A 14036-nucleotide genomic window follows, 5' to 3' on the forward strand; every position below is an offset into this window, starting at 1 on the left:
ACAACATGATTTGTGCCCTGAGTAGAACTCTGCCATGGGGAGAGAATCTGACCCAATGTGTTTAAAGAGTAAAATACTCCCCTGGAATCCTTGTCACCTCCTGGTTTTATTTTTCAGTGTTTCAATGCACTTGTCACTGTCATCTCTGCCTTTCAATCCCCTAACTCCTATAATTGAATCTGAGGGGTAGTTTAAACGGCTGTGAACATCTTTAAGGGGATTATGCTTTTTAATCATGCTTATATGATGAATATTTGAGGCTATTTATTCGTTGTATAATCAGTGATAAAAATTTAAATCCTCCAAAAATGTTAGCCAATTTAAAGCACCAAGGATTCAGTTAAGGGCATTAAGGGATTAGAATTTAGAGATAAAGGTAGCCAAGGGGCAAATTCAGTCATTATAAAACCCTGGTAAAAATGAAACATTCTCTATGGTTTTAAAACAGAATTAAAAACTAGATGCTTTTCCCAGGAAAAAGTGGTCATTTTATCAGGCTTCTCTCTTTATCTAGCTGCCTTTGAAACTGCTCTAGATGCCACAAGAGTTTCACTTCATGTTCTGTATTAGTGCTGGCCTGAGGAAAATACTCAGGGTACGTCTACACTACGGGATTATTCCGAATTTACATAAACCGGTTTAGCAAAACAGATTGTATAAAATCGAGTGTGCGCGGCCACACTAAACACATTAAATCGGTGGTGTGCGTCCACAGTCCGAGGCTAGCGTCGATTTCTGGAGCGTTGCACTGTGGGTAGCTATCCCGTAGCTATCCCATAGTTCCCGCAGCCTCCCCCGTCCCTTGGAATTTCTGGGTTGAGATCCCAGTGCCTGATGGGGCAAAAATCATTGTCGCGGGTGGTTCTGGGTAAATGTCGTCAGTCACTCCTTCCTCTGGGAAAGCAACGGCAGACAAGCATTTCGCGCCTTTTTTCCCTGGATTGCCCTGGCAGATGCCATAGCATGGCAATCATGGAGCCTGTTTTGCCTTTTGTGACTGTCACCGTATGTGTACTAGATGCTGCTGACAGAGGCGATTCAGCAGCGCTACACAGCAGCATGCTTTTGCTTTTGCATGACAGCTGAGATGGTTACCAGCCATACTGTACCATCTACCATACCATAAATTGGTAATAAGATGACCATGGTTACCAGTCCTTTTGCACTGCACCATTTGCTGCTGTCATAAGTGCCCCTGGCTGAGATCAGCCAGGGGCGCAAAAGCCAAAATTGGGAATGACTCCCTGAGTCAATCCCTCCTTTTTGGTATCTAAAAATAGAATCAGTCCTGCCTAGAATATGGGCAAGTGTACTAGAGAACCACTGTATCATAGAACCAGAGAGCACAGCTGCTCTGTGTCAGATCCTGCAGAAATTATGAGCTGTATGCTATTCACAGGGAGTGCTCCTGCAACAACCCCACCTGTTGATTCCGTTCTTCCCCCAGCCTTCCTGGGCTACCGTAGCATTGTCCCCCCACTTGTGTGATGAAGTAATAAAGAATGCAGGAATAAGACACAGTGACTTGTTAGTGAGAAATGAGTGGAAGGCAGCCTCCAGCTGCTATGATAGTCCAGACAGGACATTAAGCAGTGTGGAGGAGAGGAGCCAAGCATCCCACTGCTAGTCCAGGGGCAATTGAATCTTTTCTTTACACATGAAGGGTGGGGGCTGATGGAGCTCAGCCCCCTGTTGCTATGATGAAGATGGTTACCAGCCATACTGCACCATCTACCAGGAAAAATTAGGAGCAGGCGCCCTTGATCAACCTCACTGATGCTAGTCGGCATGGTTACCAGTCCTTTTGCACTGCCCCATGTGCCAATAGGCTGATGATGACAATGGATATCAGTCTTATTGTACCATCAGCCACCCATGGCGGGGGGGGAGCAAGGATGTTGGTGTTGAGTGCTGCAGCATCCCGTCTATCTGCAGCATTCAGTAAAGATAGGGTGACATGTAAAAGAGTCAAGAGAGGATTGTTTTCCCTTTCACTTCTGGGGGTGGGTGGGGAGTACGTAAATTGCCGAGCTATGCCCTGACCCACCGCGGACACTATGTTTGACCCTAGAAGCATTTGGAGCTCAGCCAAGAATGCAAATGCTTTTCGGAGACTGCAGGAACTGTGGGATAGCTTGAGTCCTCCAGTCCATGAGCGTCCATTTGATTCTTTGGCTTTCCGTTACGCTTGTCACGCAGCAGTGAGCTGAGTCCCTGCTATGGCGTCTGTCTGGAGATTTTTTAAAAATGATTTTGAATTTTGTCTTCTGTAATGGAGCGCTGATAGAACAGATTTGCCTGCCCTTACAGCAATCCCATCCGCATGGTCCATGCTGCAGCTTTCTTTATTTTGATTTTTAACTGCATCGCCACCCATGCTGATCGGAGCTCCACGCTGGGCAAACAGGAAATATTCTAAAGTTCACGGGGCTTTTCCTGTCTACCTGGCCACTGCATCCGAGTTCAGATTGCTGTCCAGAGCGGTCAGTGGTGCACTGTGGGATACCACCCGGAGGCCAATACCGTCGATCTGCGGCCACACTAACCCTAATCCGATATGGTAATTCTGATACTAGCGCTACTCCTCTCGTTAGGGAGGAGTACAGAAATCGATTTAAAGAGCCCTTTATATCGATATAAAGGGCCTCTCAGTGTGGACGGGTGTGGCGTTAAATCGGTTTTACGCTCCTAAAACCGGTTTAAACGCTTAGTGTAGACCAGTCCTCATAGTTTTTCTCCCTGGCCAGCCCTGAGACAATCAGCAGTTTCTACTATCCCATGTGGAGAGCACCAAAACATGGTAGCTAGGGAACAGAACTGCAGCAGAGGTGAGGGGAAGAGAATGGTTACATGAAACACAGCTGGCCCTCACACACAGCAAATGCCACTCTGTGTGGTAGGGACCCTGCAGCTTTTGGGTGGGGCAAAGCTGGGGAGCAGCTTTTCCCATACCATTCTCCCCTGCTTCCAGCAACAGCTCCCTCCCCTGTGTGTTGCTTTTCTCCTTTTAACCATAAAGAAGAAAGTAAAGATATTTTTCCCAAAGTATATTTCTGTTTTCTTCTTAAATGCACCCTGACTTAGTCCTAAAATGCTGAATACACTTCATCAGGGAGATGAGGGGGACACATCTGTCTACTCTAAAGTAGAGAATTTGGAGTAACTTAAGCACCTGTAGAACTGAGAAGTGTGGGACTTAAAACAAATCAGATGTGCTCACACACCAATTAAAGAGCAGAATTTAAAAGTTAATCCATTTTGACTATTTTCATACCCTAGGGCCATAAATCTCAAATGCCTGAAGTACATAGATCTATATTTGGACAGATAAATAAGTGGCCTGATTTTCAAGAGTGCTGAGCACTGCAATTGCTATTGATTTCAATATATCCATTGATTACTTTAGTGGGAGTTGCAGCTGCACAGCGAAGCAAGGTCCTGGCCCTGATGAGCTTAAAGTCTAATTCTGGATGTGATACGAAAAATAGTCAGAGAAGGGATGGAGTATGGAAGGGTGGCAATAACATGGTTACTTGGTTTATGCATGTGAATTTCATTAAAAAGGATGATGACTTTTTTCCAGTAATTGACCTGTTTCTTTAAAGCATCATGGAAATAGTGAGTCTTAAGGGGAGGTAGCTGAATGAAGACAGGGCATTAGCTTTGTACAACAGAGCAGGGAGGGTATTCTATGTGCAGGCACAGCATAGAAAAAGGCATACAGACTCTTGGGAGAGTAATAGGCCAACAGAACAGTGAGACTAGCTTCAGTGCCAGAACAGGGCAGGAAGATGGATAGGAGGAGACTGCACTTAAAAGAAGTTAGCACTTTTGCAATAACTACATTCATTGTAGCAGTACTCAGTGTTAGAGGGGAAAATTCTGCTCTCAGCATACAGCCAATAAAAGTTATTTTGCATTTATACCAGGGTCACATAGCAGGATTTGAGTCACAATCTCCAGCGAACATTGCCTTTTGGTTACAATATTTTTAACATAAGTTGCCAGAAGCTGCGTTAGAAAATCCAATAGAAGCATTTACACACAACGCCCAGCTCCCAAATGCCCCCTTTCCCATTGTTGCCATATTGAACAAAAGAATTATATTAATAATTTCTTAGTATTAAATATCTCTACAATATTTGCAACGATTATAGAGTAAATAGAAATACTTGGACACATAGTTCATTTCCTGGCCACTCATAAAATGACATCCTCTTCCTACTTGTCAATTTCACACACCACTCTGTAGGTTCAGAGCTAGTGGCTTGCATTTCCCCACCATTGTAATAGCTGTTCTCTCTTCTAGCTACCAAAGCCTCACATTCTGTAACCTTTGCCCTTTCATTCAATCAGAGCCAAAACGCTACCTTTAGAAAGCTAGCATACCAGAGAAAATGGAAGTATGAGGCTGTGTAACCAAATGTGCTATTATCGTGCCCTGTTTGTGACTGAGGTTTATTTATTAGAAGCTTGTTTTGAGAATTTGTAATCCATTCAAAATATTATAGGTTTAACATTTTTCTAAAGCAACCACAGCTTTTGAAGGTCTGGGTTCTACTCAACAGTACAATGCCTTTAAAACTGAACCCTTCTCCTATTGTGGGAACTCAAGGAAAGTAAATATTTAAAGAAAAAATAAATTTACCTGTATTTGATTTGTAGTCTCCCTGCTATTATTATGAATTACTCAGAATGATCTTTCTGTCCAAAAAAGCAGCTTTTCGCCTGACACAAGAGAACTTCACCTTCTTTTTGATCCTACAAAAGAAGCCATGTGGAAATGATTGAGAGTGACGTCACAAATTCAGCATTATGATTTAAATTCAGGATCAAGCTGGGGGGGGGGGGGAGGCGGAATTACATACATCCATGATTGCTGTGTTTGAGTCTTTCATATGCAAGCTTAAAAAAAAAACGTCCCGGCTATGAAAACCTGAAGAGCACCATGTGTTCTTTAATAAGAACAGCTGTTTGTCCTGGTGTCTTAAGCCAAACATTCTCCTCCTTCTCTGGCTTTACTTTTGTGCTAAGCACTTTTTGGTTACTATTCTCTGTACCATAGGTGACTGCTGTCTTTTAGAAGGAAAAGCATGTATATATGTACATGCAGCACCTGGAGATCAGGTACCCTTAAAGTTTCTCAGGTTGGGCACCCAAAAAATTTGAAGCACCCCAAATCACTGGTCACTTCTGAAAATCTTGGCCCAGGTTATTCATAACTATAGTATATATTTGTAAAATGCTTTGAGGATGATCATTTAAAAAAATATGGAGAAGTTGGAGAGGATGCAGAAAAGAAACACAAAAAATGATTGGAGGGCTAGAGAAAATACCTTGCAGTGAGAGACTTAGGGTACGTATGTCTACACAGGAAAAAAAAGAAAAAAAAAAGAAAAAAAAAAGACAAGCATCAGGAAGCCTCAGGGTACATCTACACAGGCATAAAAGACCAAGGAAGTGGGCGTGGAGCCTGAGCTCTGGTACCCTCCACACTCCCAGACCCCCACACTCCTAGGCTCCAGCCAGAGCCCGGATGTCTATACAGCAATTATTCAGCCCCACGAGCCCAAGTCTGCCCAAACAGGCTGACCCGGGCCTGCTACAGGTTTTTAATCCTTGTGTAGACATACCCTCAGAGCCAGATCGGCTAACACAGGCTCACACTACAGAACCAAAAAAAAAAAAGCAGTGTAGACATTCAGGCTTGGCTGGAGTCTGGATGCTGAAACCTAGTGAGTGGGACAGGTGTTAAAGACGAGGTCCAGCCCAAACCCAAATGTCTACACTGCTATTTTTGCCCCCGTTAGCCTGAATCAGTTGACCCGGGCTCTGAGACTCACTGCCAAGGGTCTTTTTTTTGCAGGGTAGACGTACCCTTAAAGAGCTCAATCTGATTAGTTTATCAACCTGATTGAGAAGTGATTTGGTAACAGTATATAGGTACTTTCATGGCCAGAACACATCAGGTACTAAAGAGCTCTTTTAATTATCAAAGAAAGGCTCAACATGAACCAATGGCAGGAAGATGAACCCAGACAAATTTAAATCAGAAATAAGGCACATATTTTTCACAGTGATGGTCATTAACCACTGGAACAAAGTACCAATGGGAATGATGGCTTCTCCATCTCTTGGAGTCTTCAGATCAAGACCAGATGCCTGCCTGGAAGATATGCTTTAGTCAGACAAGTTACTGGGCTCAATACAGGGCAATTCAGTGAAGTATAATGGTCCGTTTTATACAGGTCAGACTAGATGATCTAATGAGTCCTTCTGGCCTTAAACTCTATGTATCTATGACAAGCAGCAATAGTTCTTTGAAAGTTTTGTTTCTAGGTGCTATAGCTCTCGATAGGTAGCTGAAGCAAAAAGAGGAGAAGTGACCCTGTAACTTGTTAGTATAGAACCCAATGGCAATGAAAGAAGAGGAGGGTAGTGAGGCAAGAAATGGTAATTGTTAGTGATGAGAAGCCATCTAGAGACAAGTCAAGTCAAGACTTGCATCTGAAGAAGTGGGTATTCACCCACGAAAGCTCATGCTGCAAAACGTCTGTTAGTCTATAAGGTGCCACAGGATTCTTTGCTGCTCATCTAGAGACAGTATGCTGACTAGCTGCAGTAAGAGCAAAAATGGCTTAGTACAGAGGGAGCTCAATCCTTCCGGTCCTTAAGTGGCATGGAGATAGATGTGTAGGGGAAATGTGTATACACTCAGCAGGGACATGGCCCACAACCACACTATGGCCCTCCTACAGAAAAGCATTTAAGCACATACTTAAACCCATCTCTTTTCAGTAAAGCTTGCTTAACATTAAACATCTGTTTTGCTGAATAGGGAACAGGGATGGACTGCTGGATTAGGGCCTACATAGGCACTGTGCTCAGCATGGTGAGCTGGCCATTTCTGGAGGCATGTGTTGGAGGTTAAAGTCTGGTGTTGGAACCTCTCTCCCTCCTCCCAGCCCTGACCTGAAAATGAAGAGGGCACCAGCTCTTCTTTTCTTTGGGGGGGGGGTGACCTCTGTACAGCTTGATCTCCAATCTCATAGGGTACTGAGTAGCTGCCCACTTTGCTGAATAACCCCCACCTCACTCCAGCCCTCTACAGGACTGGGTCTAGAACCCTGAAGACAGGGAGGAGAGCCTGAAGTCATGAGGCCTGCAGAAGAGAAATGCGCCTGCCACCAGAAGTACAGCAGACAGAACAGCATGGGGGGGAGGGGGAGAGGAGGGAATGATATTCTGCTGGAATTGGGTGAGAAACGTGGCTCTAGAACAGGGGTGGCCAACCTGTGGCTCTTCAGAAGTTAATGTGCGGCTCCTTGTATAGGCACCGACTCCGGGACTGGAGCTATAGGCGCCAACTTTCCAGTGTGCCCAGGGGTGCTCACTGCTCAACCCCTGGCTCTGCCACAGGCCCTGCCCCCACTCCACCCCTTCCTGCCCCCCTCCTCTGAGCCTGCTATGCCCTCACTCCTCCCCCCGCAAGCCTCTTGCACACCATGAAACAGCTGATCAGGATGTGCAGGGAAGGAGAGGGAGGCGCTGATTGGCGGGGCTGCCAGTGGGTGGGATGTGTTGGGAGTGGGGCAGGGTGGGGAGCTTTTGGGAGGAGGGCTACTGACGTATTACTGTGGCTCTTTGGCAATGTACATTGGTAAATTCTGGCTCCTTCGCAGGCTCAGGTTGGCCACCCCTGCTCTAGAAGCATGAAGGGGCAAAGGAGAGAGAGAGAAAACAATAAGCCTAAAATAAAATAAAATAAAATAGAAGAGAAATTGGTTTGAATATACCCAGGGCCAGCTCCAGACCCCAGCGCACCAGGTGTCCCGCGGGAGGGCGGCAGGTGGCTCCGGTGGACCACCCGCAGACGTGCCTGTGGAGGGTCCGCTGGTCCCGCGGCTCCGGTGGAGCATCCGCAGGCATGCCTGCGGGAGGTCCACTGGAGCCGCGGGACCAGCGGACCCTCCGCAGGCACGTCTGCGGGAGGTCCACCGGAGCCGCGGGACCGGCGACCGCCAGAGCGCCCCCCGCGGCGTGCCGCCCTGCTTGGGGCGGCGCAAATCCTAGAGCCGCCCCTGAATATACCATAGAACTTTTGAGGCTCTAGGCATCCCAACGTTTTTCCTGCTGCTTTACAAAGCTGTGAATTGCACATTGAAAACACCATAGCTGGTCGAAAAAGCAATTTCAGAGCCATTTTCTTCATATGAATTCAATTAGAAAATCTAATATAAAAACATGGATATTTGAAGATCTCCAGACTCTCCAACAGGCTTCTAGTCTTCACAGAATCCCAAATTGATCCCTGGTTCTCTCTTCCCTCATCCAATATACAGACTGCAGTAGCTTCTTTGGAGCTAGGCAGTTCAACTTCATACCCCCAACCCTTCCCTTTTCTCTTGCATAGAACATGCCTGTGACAATAAGGAACATGAAAGTGATCAGTTTATCCACTTCAATACCTTAGTGAACATAATGCTAGAGGATGGGAATATTTATAATCCCGCCTCCTTTTGTCATTAGGCATTTGAAGTGAGAACACAGCAAAGAATTTCCCTGAGAATAGCCATGTGGAAGTATTCAAAAGCCATTTTTTTGGTGTAAGGGGGAAAAAATGGTATCTTTCACCACCAACAAACAATAAATGAGTCCTAAACCCTTCCTTAGCACTAAATACATCTCAATGCTGTGGAAACATTTCATCTGATAGTAATTTCCAGGACTACATATCCCCTGCTGCTTGTAGTCTTCACTAACAAAACAAAACAAAATTAAGATAAGAACATTAAGTCCCAAGGGTGGCTGGTTCATTTCAATATTTAAGCCTTTCTTCAATCCTCCAGCAACATTCATGTCAATATCTTAATAAGGGAAGGAAAACAATTTACATACCAGAAAACACATGTGCCCAAACTCAGGAAGTTGCCCATGAAGCAGAAATAGCAGCTACGTCTTTTGCAGAAGAAAAGGACAGAGTAGGTGCATAGTGTGTGGCTCACATCTCGCTCCAAAGTTAGATTGCAGGGTGGACAAAAATGTGTTATTACCACTTCCAGCTGAAGAGCAAAACCCAAGATGATAATCTTTAAGATTATTTTAATGAGTGTCTTCACCCTCATGACTGCAACTACATGAACAAAGTTCTTATCAGCCCTTCATCACCAGTGCAGCTTCACCAAGGGTGGTACAACTCCCTGAGTATCATAGTACAGCTTCCACCATTGCTACTACCAGTGGTGATTTATGGCTCTGAAGTTTGCTAATGCAGACAAGACCATTTACTGGAAATAGTCCCATCTGACAACAAATATTTGCTATACATTAATCTTACAATGAGAGACTATTTTAAGGATCAGATTGCAAGCTGTATCTAAAGTGTGAGCCATTTATTTGTTACTGTTTCTAATATTACACTTCAATCTAAATTTCCAAATACAGCCATTTCCACATATTTATAAAAATTAAACAAAAAACTTTTTGTATTTTAAACCTCTCAGTCTCTTCAGTTTTTCTAGTAAACAGGAGTGATCACAAAATCATATGGTTTTTGATACAAGTATGAAAGCTTTATCAAAGACCATAGCATTATTTCAATGATTATGTATCACTGATTTTATGCATCTATTAAGTAAACCGATTCTCTTCATTAATTGCACTACATAAAATTAAATTAGATGGTAAAAGTTTCCGTCTATGTTTAATGACACAGGCAAGCTATTTTACAGTACTTTCACTTGATAATCCAACTTTACATACAGTCTAATGCAAGAAGTGTTTGTAAACATAATGGCCCACATCCTTAACTGATATAAATTGGCATAGTTCCATTGATTTCAGTAGCACTATGCCAATTTACAGCAGCTAAGGATCTGGTTCAGTATCTTAAAATGAATCTCGTACAGCACTCCTTATTGAGAGAATAAGTATGTGGTTTAAGCAAGGAGTATTGAGTAAAGCTGAATAATCTCCTGCATGAGTTATTTCTATGTAGGTGACAGGAAACTGTCTCCATCACAGCATTTCCCTGGGCATGTGGGGTTTTGTGTTGTACAGCACTGGCCCCGGTACACATTCCTGGGGGACACCACTATTCACCTCTCTCCATTCTGAAAACTGACTATTCCTACCCTTTGTTTCCTGTCTTTTAACAAGTTACTGATCCGTGGGAGGACCTTCCCTCTTATCACATGAGTGCTTAGTTTGTTTAAGAACCTTTGGTGAGGGACCTTGTCAAATATCAGAGGGGTAGCTGTGTTAGTCTGTATCCACAAAAACAACGAGGAGTCCGGTGGCACCTTAAAGACTAACATTTATTTGGGCTTAAGCTTTCATGAGTAAAAAACCCACTCCTTCAGATGCATGGAGTGAAAATTACAGATGCAGGCATAAATATATTGCCACACAAGAGATCCACTTCCTGGACACTACAGTGCAAATAAGTGATGATCACATAAACACCACCCTATACCAGAAACCTACTGACCGCTATACTTACCTACATGCCTCCAGCTTCCATCCAGGACACATCACACGATCCATTATCTACAGCCAAGCCCTAAGATACAACAGAATTTGCTCCACTCACTCAGACAGAGACAAACACCTACAAGATCTTTATCAAGCATTCTTAAAACTACAATACCTACCTGGGGAAGTGAGGAAACAGATTGACTTCATGTGTCAGTATATTATAGAATCATAGAATACCAGGGTTGGAAGGGACCTCAGGAGGTCATCTAGTCCAACCCCCTGCTCAAAGCAGGACCAATCCCCAACTAAATCATCCCAGCCAGTGCTTCGTCAAGCCTGACCTATATTTATGACTGCATCTGTAATTTTCACTCCATGCATCTGAAGAAGTGGGTTTTTACCCACAAAAGCTTATGACCAAATAAATCAGTTAGTCTTTAAGGTGCCACCAGACTCCGCGTTGTTTTTGTGGACCTTGTCAAAGGCTTTCTGAAAGTTCAAGTACATTATATCCACTGGATCACCCTTGTCCACATGTTTGTTTGACCTCTTCAAAGAATTCTAATAGATTGTTGAGGCATGATTTCCCTTTACAAAAGCCATGTTGACTCCACCAACAAATCCTATTCATTTATGTTTCTGAGAATTCTGTTCTTTACTATAGTTTCCAGCAATTTGCCTGGTACTGAAGTTAGGTTTATGAGCCTGTAATTGCCAGGATCACCTCAGGAACATTTTTTTTAAAATGGTGTCACATTAGCTATCCTCCAGTCATCCTGTACAGAAGCTGATTAAAGTGATGGGTTACATAGTACAGTTAATTGTTCTGCAATTTCATATTTGTGTTCCTTCAGAACTCTTGCGTGAATCATGTATTGTCCTGGTAACTTGTTACTCCTTAATTTATTGATTTGTTCCCAAATCACCTCTACTGACATCTCAATCTGGGACAGTTCATCAGATTTGTCACCTAAAAAGAATGGCTCAGGTGTGGGAATCTCCCTCACATCCTCTGTAGTGGCAGAGGCAGGGGGGGTTGGCCCCTTAAACATGAAGATTTCTGCCTTATTCCAGGGACATCTGTGCATCCATGCGTTTGCATTGCCACCAGTGGCCCCATCCCTCTGGAGCCTACCCTGGCCTTCCCTAACCATCCTGCTAGGGATTCCACTGGCTACTGCTCATGGAACCTAAGTCTTACCACTGTGTGGGGATTGAATTTGACCCACAGATTATTCCAAAACTGATTAATGGTAAATAAATAAAAGAGGGCCTATTCATGCATCCCTTCCTCAAGCAAGTGACTTCAGTGGCATATTTGCTTGAGGAAGGACATTTGGGCTGGGCTGGGCTACTACTTTTGATAAAGAAACAGGCAATTTGCAATATATTCTATCCTAGGATTACATACGAAAAAGCTATATTAAAAGAACATTACGTTGCAAAGTCAAGCACTGAAAAAAAATAATGTCAGGAAACGTCAGAATTAAGGTTGCCATTAATCATGTGCACTTAATGATGTAGAGTTCCTGTTGATAAAAATAGAAAAAAAAGTGGGCCCAAATGAGATTAAATGGGCAACTTTCACTGTGACATTTCTAGCTTTTGAGTAACTGATCTTGCAATTTAATGTCTTTTAATATTTTTGTATATAATTTCTTAAGATTTTTTAACAAGCAAAGGGAACAAGCAAATTCCATTCTGTAAAATCATATTGACGTCACACGTGGTTTATCATCAGCAGGTTAGGGACATTTGAATCCACAGCACAAATCTCTACCATTTGAACTAAGAGTAACAGCAGCAGTACTAGGCTATTATGCTCGCTGTGCCCTAGCCAGTAAAGGGAGATGGGACACATTTTCCAGAGGAGTTCACGGATATTTTTTAGACAGCACAGGAAAGTTGAGATTCAGGAATCTTGGGTTCTGTTTCAAGTCCTCGAGTACTCTAGTGGTTATAAACCCTTCTGCCCCCATCCCCCAGGCTTCCTTTGCTTCCATCAACCCCCTCCCTACACAACTCTAGTCTGCCTTCCCCGCCCAGCTCCTGTTACCCTTCCCTCCAGCTGTAATTGTCCGAAATAGATTGCGGTCCGTTAAACTTGGTATTGAGTGAGGAAAAACAGGCAGGACTAGAATAACAGTGAAAAGCCAAGTGGCTGCGTTTATTTGGGGGATAATTACAACTTGGGCCGGGGGAGTAGGCAACTTTGGTTGGGATGGTATCAAAAGTACAAACACACCCCAAAACACAGTAATAATACACTTTATACTGCTCACCACACCACACCAAATAGGCAGACACACCAATCTTACAAGATAGGAATCGGGTTCGTCAGGGCGGTACCCGGTGCAACACAGAACAGAGACCCACGGTCCACTGCCTCAGCCACCCTTGCTTTCACACTAAGGGTAAACCCAGAGTGTGGTGCGGCTGCAGTTGGGCAGATTCCACTCACACAGACCACGGGGACAGGAACCCCTTGGTCAGCTAATCCCCAGGTGGAGACAGCTCCCAGATTCATGCACTCCGGACAAAGACAGAGCAGTGATTCATACGCATAAAACAGTTTGCAGTTAACAATTCACTAACAACTAGAACAACTATACAAGCTAGCTAAGCAATTGTGCAATTCTGAGCTCATTAATACAATCCTGATATCCTGAATAGATACTTGGTATAGAGTTAGGGAGGGGAAAAATAAGAGGCTAGATGAGCTAACTGTCAGATATCAAAAAGCAAATACCGCACTCCAGGCGCAGCTGACCAGCAGAACAGACACCAGAAGCATGATGAGCTGACAGGGATCGGGTCCAAACGACAATGAATCCAAACGATACGACACGAGCGCGCTTTACCGTGAGGAGACCCTGGCCGAAAGAGTGATTAGGTCCTTCAGCTAACACGCGGATGCTCCACACAAATTTTGGGGGGAAACCTAGTTTTATGGAAAGGTCTCACTCCCTCGTGTCAGCATCTGATTGGCTCCCTGGTCCCTCCTCCCTCCAGGCTCCGAGCCGTTGCCACCCCACGTCAGCAGGATTTGCACACGGCACACTGGAGTTGACAAGTAAACAAGCTTGACCCTTAGATGACTGGGTCCAAAAAGAGCGGGAAAGTGAGTCGCTGGGCAGGATTAACCTGACCTCCAGACGACCGGCCCAAAAAACAGGTTGCCGGGCAGAACCAGGCCTTCACACACAGAACTAGCCTGACCTTTAGATGGCCCAGCAGGAGAGAGAGAAAAAAGAGAAAACAGGAGAACATACACAGCCAGTGTTGCTGGGTAGGATTGAGTCTCTGCCCTCTCCTATACAACAAGAACCTGGTCCAAGATGGAGGCAGTCCTGTCCTTTTAACAGGACAAGATGGCCGTGGACCGACAATTGGCCATTCAAAGCCATAACTTCGTATCGGATTGCGACAGTAATGTTGTAGGTATTTTTGTTATGCTTATTGACATCTGGTGGCCAATGTGAGGAAAGCTATTTACTGTTAGGATATGTCTACAGTAGAATAAAAGATGCATGACATGGCCATAGATGGCCCAGGTCAGC

General features: G+C 44.2%; 1 protein-coding gene across 1 annotated transcript in view; it reads right to left on the bottom strand.

Moving 5' to 3' along the window:
- Nucleotides 1-14036, bottom strand: part of LOC123363732 (extracellular sulfatase Sulf-1) — a 286538-nt gene that overhangs the window by 176126 nt on the left and 96376 nt on the right. Inside the window, exon 3 of the mRNA XM_045005041.1 lies at nucleotides 4649-4761. The gene's annotated coding sequence lies outside the window, so the exon portion shown is untranslated. The remainder of the gene's footprint in view (nucleotides 1-4648; nucleotides 4762-14036) is intronic.

This window comes from Mauremys mutica, chromosome 2, assembly GCF_020497125.1.
Source record: "Mauremys mutica isolate MM-2020 ecotype Southern chromosome 2, ASM2049712v1, whole genome shotgun sequence".
Lineage (NCBI taxonomy): Eukaryota > Metazoa > Chordata > Testudines > Geoemydidae > Mauremys > Mauremys mutica.